The sequence below is a fragment of the Leopardus geoffroyi genome, chromosome D4 (genome assembly GCF_018350155.1).
Source record: "Leopardus geoffroyi isolate Oge1 chromosome D4, O.geoffroyi_Oge1_pat1.0, whole genome shotgun sequence".
Classification (NCBI taxonomy): domain Eukaryota; kingdom Metazoa; phylum Chordata; class Mammalia; order Carnivora; family Felidae; genus Leopardus; species Leopardus geoffroyi.
In genome coordinates this window covers 19,786,344-19,795,693 of record NC_059342.1, presented here as the reverse complement: position 1 = coordinate 19,795,693, position 9,350 = coordinate 19,786,344, and the positions used below count along the sequence as shown (strand labels likewise).

Sequence of the window (9,350 nt, the reverse complement as noted above, 5' to 3'; positions counted from 1 at the left end):
TCCAATGTTTACGACTCAGGTGATTTCACGTACAAACCCAGGTGTCCTGCTTCCCTTCTAGGGAAGATTTGAATAAGAAGATTTGAAACCTGCTCTTGCATTTCCACGTAGCAAAGTTGCTTCCCTCAGATGGGCGTGGACTCTGTAAATCGCCACTATCCCCATCCTTCTCTCCCCGACCCCTCCAAAGCAAAGCCAAGCGTCCACTGTCATTTATCATCATACTTATACTTCTGTTTTCCTCCAAGTTGAAGATTTTCCCCTCTTCCTACCCCTCTCTTCTTCTTCACTAGACTCATTCAGGAATCTCAACCTACGAAAGTATTTTTCATATCTGGTGGGCCACGTTCCGTGCGGTAGGAGTAGAATCTGGGGTTGGCAACCCTAGCCATTCTCCTCTAGGGACAGAGCAGGCTCACCTCAGAATCCATAGGGCATTGGTGTGCAGGCATTGGTTTGATTATACCCGGCACTGGTGACAAACGTCCCTTTTTTCTCTTTCTTATGTTGCTTAAGATTGCGGATAAAGCATTTAGGATAAAGCGTTAAGGATGAAACTTTATGGTTGGATTGTCCTTATAAGAACCTCACAGAACCCTCCATAAACTGGGAACTGAAGTACAGTTACATGGGGGTGGAAACAGACGCAGGGGGTACCCTACCCATTTTCTCTCACCCTCACCACTTCCTTGTAGGCTGCCTGATTTCACCTGGAGCACCTACATTCCTTTGCCTGAAGTTTTCCAAAGTGGCTGTGCCACTGTGCATTTCCAGCAGCAGTATCTGAAATTCCAGTTGCCTCTCGTCCCTCTCAGCCCTTGGAGTTGTCTGGTTCTTTTTTTTTTTTTTTTAAGCTATTCTGTTAGGTGTAGCACGGCCTCCTCACGGTTTTAATTTGCATTTCCCTAATGACTAATGATGTTGAGCAGCTTTCACGTGGCTTCTTGGCCCTCCATGTATCTCCTTTAGTGAAGTGCCTGTTTAAATCTTTGCTCATTAAAAAAAAAAATCAGGGGCACCTGCGTGGCTCAGTTGGTTAAGCATCCGACTAAGGCTCAGGTCATGATCTCACGGTTTATGGGTTCAAGCCCCACATCAGGCTCTGTGCTGACAGCTCAGAGCCTGAAGCCTGCTTCAGAATCTGTGTCTCCCTCTCTCTCTCTGCCCCTCCTCCACTCACACTCTGTCTCTGTCTCTGTCTCTCTCTCAAAAATAAACATTAAAAAAATTAAAAAAATATCTGCTGTTCATTTTCTTATTGTTGAATTTTGATAATTCTACATATATTCTGGATTCAATTTTTTTTGTCAGATAAGTATATTTGCAAATATTTTCTCCCGTTTTGTAGCTTGTCTTTTCATGCTTTTAGCAGGGTCTTTCACAGAACAAAATTTTGCATTTTTATGAAGTCCAATTTATCAATTTTCTTTCTTTTATGGCTTGTGCTTTAGACATCATATCTAAGACCTATTTGCCTAACCCAAGGTCACAGTCTAGAATCAATGCCTATTAGGATTAATTTTGAGTTAATTTTTGTGTTAAGATATCAGAAATAAATCAAGATTCATTCATTTGCATTTTGATGATTCTTCCTATTATTTTAATAACAAATTTCAGATAAAGCCCTTCGAATCATTACATCACTTGTTTTTCCTTTCTTTGTTTCTGAGGCATAGCCAAGATTAAGGTTTTTATGAGTCAGCTTTTATACATTTTTAAAGTTTTAATACAAATATGGTATTATATTTACTTTAACATGTTTTTGAGACCTAGCTACCTTGATACATGGAGATAATAGTTTATTCTTTTTAACTGCCATGTAATATTGCCCCATACGACTATACCACCTTTAATGAACGGATGTTGCGGTGGAATCCATCTTTTCACTAGTGCAAACAGTGCTACAATAACCTTCCTTGTACGTGCTCTTTGGGCCCATGTAAGAGTTTCTCTAGAGTCTATAACGGAAATTCAATTTCTAGGTGTTAGATCTAGTGCTCTGTTTATACTAAAATGACTGAATTCGCCAAACTGATCGACAGTCTCAAAGCACGGTATGTTTTACAATCTCACGGCTTCACCAAATCACAAGTCTCTGAAGCTGCCAATCTGGCAGATAAGAAATTGTTTCTGTAAAAAATAATTGCATTCACAGGATCACTCGCGAGGTCAAGCACCCTTTCATTTATTTTGTTTTATTTTTTTGAAGCGTAGATGACACACTGTGTTAGCATTAGTTTTGGGTGTACAACTTAGCGATTCAGCAGCTCTATAGGCATGTTCATTGCAAGTGTAGCTACCACCTGTCAGCATCCTTTCTGATGTTTATTGGTCATTTTTCTGAATTGACCTTTTCTGTACATCTCCTCTTCACATGAATTTTAAGTTTTAATAAAGATACTCATCAGTACTTTCTATGTAGAGCATTGTGTATCTTGTTTAAGAAATTGTTCTTTGGGGCACCTGGATGGCTCAGTCAGTTAAGTGTCCAACTTCAGCTTAGGTCCTGATCTCACAGTCTGTGAGTTCAAGCCCTGTGTTGGGCTCTCTGGTGATAGCTCAGAGCCTCGAGACTACTTCAGATTCTGTCTTTCTCTGACCTTCCCCCACTCACGATCTCTCTCTCTCTCTCAAAAATAAATAAACATTAAAAAAAAAACTTTTAGAGAAAGAATGAAATATGGCCTTTTGTAGCAACGTGGATAGAACTGGAGAGTGTTATGCTAAGCGAAATAAGTCATACAGAGAAAGACAGATACCATACATTTTCACTCTTATGTGGATCTTGAGAAACTTAACAGAAGACCATGGGGGAGGGGAAGGAAAAAAAAAGTTAGGGAGAGAGCCAAACCATAAGACACCCTTAAAAACTGAGAATAAACTGAGGGTTGATGGGGGGTGGGAGGGATGGGAGGGTGGGTGATGGGCATTGAGGAGGGCACCTGTTGGGGATGAGCACTGAGTATCGTATGGAAACCAATTTGACAATAAATTTCATATTAAAAAAATAATAAAAAATAAACTTTAAAGAAATTGTTTTCTACTCCGAGCTCATAAAGATATTTTTCTATATTGTCTCAATTTTTTGCCACATCTAGTTTTTCAGTTGAGTATTCTCCCCACCAGTTAAATCTATTCAGATAAAATTTTCACACAACGAAATGCACAATTCTTTTTGTTAAATTTTTTTTAACGTTTATTTATTTTTGAGACAGGGAGAGGCACAGCATGAATGGGGAGGGTCAGAGAGTGAGGGAGACACAGAATCTGAAACAGGCTCCAGGCTCCGAGCTGCCAGCACAGAGCCCGACACGGGGCTCGAACTCACGGGCCGCGAGATCATTACCTGAGCCGAAGTTGGACGCTTAAACAACTGAGCCACCCAGGCGCCCCTGAAATGCACAATTCTTAAGTGTATGGTTTGATCTGTTCTGACAAATACAGTCTTGTAACCCATACCTCAGTCAAAATATAGAACATGTTCATAACTATAAACTTCCCTTGTGTCTCCTCCCAGTCACTTTATATCCCTTCCCTGAAGCCACCAGCATTCTGGGTTTTTTTCTGCCATAGATTAGATTTGCCTATTCCGGAAGTTCATGTGAATAAAATCATACGATATTTTCTCTTTTGTGTCTTGCGTCTCTTTTGCTTCTTTCATGCAGCACGATCATTCTGAGATTTATTCATGTTGTTGGATGTGTCAGGAGTCGCTCCAGTGTTATTGCTGAGAAATTCTATTGTGTGGACGAATCACAGTTTGTTGTGCTGGTGGACACCTGGGCTAATTCCATTTTGGGGCTATGATGAATAAATTTGATGTGAACATTCCCCTACAAGGCCTTTTGTGGACTTAGTTTTTCTCTTCCCTTGAATAGATAGGTAGGAGTGAAATATCTGGGTAGCCATTTCAATTTTAAGTTTACAGGTGGCTGGGCAGCTGGCATAGAGTGATTGATTGCCCTTGATGAATAGAAACCACGAAGCTTTTCTTTTCTTACTTTTTTTTTTATTCTCTTTCATTTTCTCTGCCTGCTCCTTACCAGCCTCACTCCCCTCCAATCCCACCAAGGTCAACAGATTTAAAAGCAATGCGATTCTAGGTTATGAGACATTTAGTGGAGTCTGAGAACACTACTTCAGCTTGGAAAAGAGTATTTTATAAGGTAATAGTTCTTAAAATTTTGCAGAGAGAGCAGAACCTATTTTTCAAATGAAATATTCTGAAAATCCCCAATGTATAAAAAAATACCTTTTAGGGGCGCCTGGGTGGCGCAGTCGGTTAAGCGTCCGACTTCAGCCAGGTCACAATCTTGCGGTCTGTGAGTTCGAGCCCCGCGTCGGGCTCTGGGCTGATGGCTCAGAGCCTGGAGCCTGTTTCCGATTCTGTGTCTCCCTCTCTCTCTGCCCCTCCCCCGTTCATGCTCTGTCTCTCTCTGTCCCAAAAATAAATAAACATTGAAAAAAAAATTAAAAAAAAATAAAAAATAAAAAAATACCTTTTAAAATGAAGCTGCTTTAGTTTTGTGGGGACACCTCTTTGCTTGTGCCTACTATCCCCAACCTTGTCAGCTAAGTAACTACTTCATTCCCACGTTGAAAAATTTTGGTCTAAAGAAATTGATATTTAGTGGCTAGTCTTGTATGGATATGGGTATGGGTCTGTGGCTGTGATGTTTTATGTATTCAGTTGATACTATGAACGTGAAGTTCATAGTATACCTGACAGAATTTAAATTAGAATTCTCTACCTTGGGAAATTCTGAAGAGCTGCTTGATTCTAATGGGACAATACCTGGCTGCAGCTGCTAAAAGAAGAGAATTTGGCACAAAATAGGATCCCTTTGACTTTTTTAGTGATATGAAGGGATTGACTTGATAATGAGAAGGTGTTGTGTGTGTGTGTGTGTGTGTGTGTGTGTGTGTGTGTGTGTCTGAGCTATCTTAATACTGTAACATCCTATTTTTAAAATACCCTATATTATTATCTAAATGTTGACATAAAATCTGATCAAGTAAGTTTTTTTGCTTTGTTTTTGGTAGCAGTAGATTGGAAGGATACTAGGGGATCTTCCTTTGTCTAATGTGTAATGTAGCTTAAAGGGAGGTTCTGTCCCATTTTAGAAAATTCTGCAGCTACATGAAAACATCATTCACATATGGACATACTGGCCTCAGTTGTCCATATCCGTGGTCCCACATAAATAAAGGACTGATGGTGCAGATTAGAAAACTATTCTCTTCTCTCATTCTGCTGGTATTCCTTTGTGGTGGTGGGGAGGTAGCAATCATGTCAACTGTGGTTGGTCTGTAGTGTAACTGGGTTAATTCAGGACAGATGGAAGTGGAGGGGAATATTGGCATCAACTGCAGACCCCTGGGGAACACTTAAAACTCTGTGTCTTCCCTCACAATGTCCTTGTCCTCCTTAAAGAGGAGACCTCAGGTATAGGTCATGGACAAAATGAACACCAAGGATAAATTTAAGCTACTGAATGAAGGAGCAAAGTTCTGATGGGAGGAGGAAAGGGACTATAAATAAAATAGAAACAAGACAAAAACATCCTTGGGCCTCTTTGGGAATGTTTCATTTCTTCCTTTCTCTGAACTCCTAAAGGTAGATGACACATTACCTCCTTCTTCTGCTTGAAAGAAGGTGCCCCCATCCTTTCAAGGCAATGTAGGCATCAGAGTTGTGCCTACAAGCAACTTAGGACTTCTTCAAGACCAAGAAGATGTCCTGTGGCCCATGCAAAGTCCAGCCTGACCCAAGAGTCCATAAGGACGGAGTCACCTTGCACAGGAGGCTGTGGTCACAACAGAATACTGGTGTTCCAGATCTGCCCTTGCTCCCACTTGGTTCCAGTTCAACTCAGCTTTTGACCCTTGACTTGCCTCTCCTTTTGATAGTTTCTTGTTATTGCCTTTGGCACTTGCTCACTTACCTCAGTTTCCCTGACTTGCCCTTCTACATTTTCTTATGACCTGAGTTTGGACTCATACTTCTTGTTCTCCCCTTTCCTTGTAAATTCAGGAAGCTTCTTTAATTTGTATTTGTTTCCCTATCTCAGATCCCAAAGGCTAGTATGAATGCACATGGATGTATGCCTCACCTTGGCCGACTGACTCTTCTTGATGTGGGTACCAACATCAAAGGACTGAAAATTCACTGGATATTTGAAACACGTTTTGAAAAATAAGCACTGTTCTTGTCCTTAGAGGATTTTAATAACATAGAGACAAAATAGATTATGGAATTAGCAAAATTATATAAAACATTATTATTCAGGTGAAGTCTAACTTGGTTCACTAATCCTAGGGTTATCTAAATTCATTTATTGCCTTGGAATAAAATATCTAAAATTACTTGAATATTTAAGTAAATTTGCATGGTAGTAGCATTAGAAAAAAAATTGATCTTAATTCAAACACATTGTAAAGGGTTAGCTGCACAATAGAAAGGATTATTTGAGAATATTTCTCAGAAAGAGATAATTCTCTGGTTTGGATTTAAATCAGGGAAGAATGTGAATCAGCATTCAATTATTAATTCAATGGAGAGATAAAGATAATACTATTTATGATTATTATTGTGGGATCAGAAAATTTTTCGGATTCATCTAGCCCTTAGATAAATCCCACAGCCCTTAGACTAGAACTCGGTAACATTACATGGCAGAGTTTGTCAAAGTGAGGCTTGAAAATAGTTTCCCCTTCTTCTCCCAAGAACATCAGAGCTACTGATATGGTCTGTAATGACTTCTTAGGTGCAATAAGATGGGAAAAAAACTAAATTTGCCCATTATTTTTAATGGTGCTGCCTAGCAAGTTATAAACATCCAACCCCCCCCACACACACCCACACACCTTGAGTCTAAACTAAATTAATATGTATTCTGAATTTTTTTATAAAATGTCTTCCAATGGCTTTTTGTGTGCGTCCAACTAAACGGTGATAACTAACTGCAAATACGATGTTTGCGATGTAAGATATTCGCTCCCAGCACGCTAGCAGAACATCGGACTGTTGTGTCACAGCCTCATGTTCAGCTCCTTATTTTTCAGGTCAGAAGAGCTCCAGCAACTCATCAACCAGGTTCTGAATGGTTTATACCAGATTATCTCTGAAAATCTTTTCCTCATTCAGTTCTTGCTCAAAAAAAACTTCAAATAATGGTTCAAGTTCAAGTTGAGGAGGGACACAATGACCGTCTGGACTGGTTTCCGTTCAAATCGTCATTTGATTTCATCCTCTCCTTTAGATTCCACAGGGCCTTTGTTAGCTCACCAAATAAACTTTAAGCTGTAGAGCAAACACTGGGTTTCAAGTGTCATAAAAGATAAATCAAGTGCTTGAAACCAGAGCAATCAATAATTTTTTTTTTTTTTTTTTTGCAAACACACAATAGGAAAAAAGAAAAAAAAAAGAGCGTGCTTGTTTCTCTCTCCCATGCATTTTTTTTTTCACCAATCAGCTTTTTGGTCTGTTTCACTATTCATAGAAATTTGCTTATCAACTTTGATTCTAGTTAGAACAATCCGTCTAATCTTTTTAGATCTGCAGTGTCAACCGCCCCTATTTTTCTGACAGCTCAAACAGAACAGAAAAGATACTAGCATGTGTTATCTAATTTCCTGATCTTTCTCATTCTGACATCCTGTGATAATTGCAAAATCATAGTTAAATACCAATCTGGTGGTACTACTTATTGCTTTCAGTTTATTGACGTGGTAGGGCCAAAAGTATTCCCCCATCCCCCTCCAGAATGTATTACGTACAAAGTAGTCACAGGATTGCAGAAGTTTAGAGTAAGACAAGGCCTTTCAAAGAGAATTGAGTCCAATATCTTCATTTCACAAATGTGGAAAGTGAACAACAAAGGGCAGATGACAAGTGCAAAGTCCTTCAGCTTTCTTCAGAATATCCTATTGGAATTACAAGAGTTATTAGCATCTTTAAAAAAAATTTTTTTTAATGTTTTTGTTTATTTTTGAAGGAGAGAGAGACAGAGCATGAGGGGGGGAGGAGCAGAGAGAGAGGGAGACACAGAATCCGAAGCAGGCTCCAGGCTCTAAGCTGTCAGCACAGAGCCCGATGCAGGGCTTGAACTCACAAACTGTGAGATCATGACCTGAGCTGAAGTCGGACGCTTAACCGACTGAGCCACCCAGGCGCCCCTAGTTATTAGCATCTTCTAAACATACTCTAGCTCACTTCTAAGTATTAGCTTTCCCACCCTCCTCCCTCATCTCAAACATTTAATCCATCATCAGGCCTTATCCATTTCACCCATTGAGACCTCTCAGATTTGTCTCTTCTCTCCATTTCCAACATCACTACCATATTTTAGGTCATCATTGCTTTGGGGATAAAATCCAAACTGCTTAGGTTGGTAAGAACCCTTTTACAGCCTTAAACTTGCAGTCTTTTTGCCTTTTTGTCTTTACTTGCTTCTTTCATCCTCTCACCCAACAAATGATAAACTGCTTGCAGTTCTATGAACAGACTGTGTTCTTTGTCAATTCTAGTTCCATGCACTTATCTCCTTACCATACACCTGCTTCTTCCTCCCTGCCACCGGTGTCCATTTACCTGACTGGAGTCTGTTCATCCATTCTATCTTCTCTAAGTTATCCCTGCCCCTCAGCCCATTTTGAGTCAGGGCCCTTTTATGCACTCTTACCATACCCATATTCCTCAAAGTAGTCTTTTGTTCTCATAGTATTCAGAACGCTGTCAGGTAGCTTATTAGGATCTGTGTTTAGACTGTAAGTTCTTTGAGGACAAAGATTGGTATCTTGTGAATTCTCATGTCTTCAGAACCTAACCTGATGCCCAGCCAAAAAAAAAAAAAAAACAAAAAAGAGTAGGTATTCAGTAAAGAATAATAACAGCAGAAATAATAATAGCTATATTATATTATTATTATCATTATTATGATTAGCTTTGTGTGTTAGATATTGTGCTAAATTTGTTCCTTGCATGATCAGTATTCCTTCTGTGATGGTTAATTTTATATGTCAACTTGGCTAGGCCACAGTATCCAGATATTTGGTTAAACGTGTCTGGATGTTACTGTTAGAGTGTATTTTCGATAAGATTAACACTGAAATCATTAAACTTCAAGTTAAGCATATTACCCTTCATAATGTTAGTGGGCCTCATCCAAGCAACTGAAAGCCTTAAGAAAAAGACTGACCTTCCTCAGAAAGACAGAGTTCTGCCAGCAGACTGCCATTGGACTCAAGCTGTAGCATCAACTTTCTCCCAGTTCTCATCAGCTGGCCTTCTTGCAGATTTTGGACTGCTCTAGAATCACGCAATCTAATTCCTTAAAATCGCACTATTT

The 9,350-nt window shown here is 39.5% G+C and overlaps 1 long non-coding RNA gene across 1 annotated transcript; it reads right to left on the bottom strand.

Moving 5' to 3' along the window:
* Positions 1 to 7,703: 7,703 nt before the first annotated feature.
* On the bottom strand, positions 7,704 to 8,847 carry LOC123593353. Its single transcript, XR_006710277.1, has 2 exons — positions 8,685 to 8,847; positions 7,704 to 7,926 (listed from the first exon to the last, which is right to left on the bottom strand). It is a non-coding gene; the product is annotated as an uncharacterized LOC123593353 (long non-coding RNA).
* Positions 8,848 to 9,350: the final 503 nt, after the last annotated feature.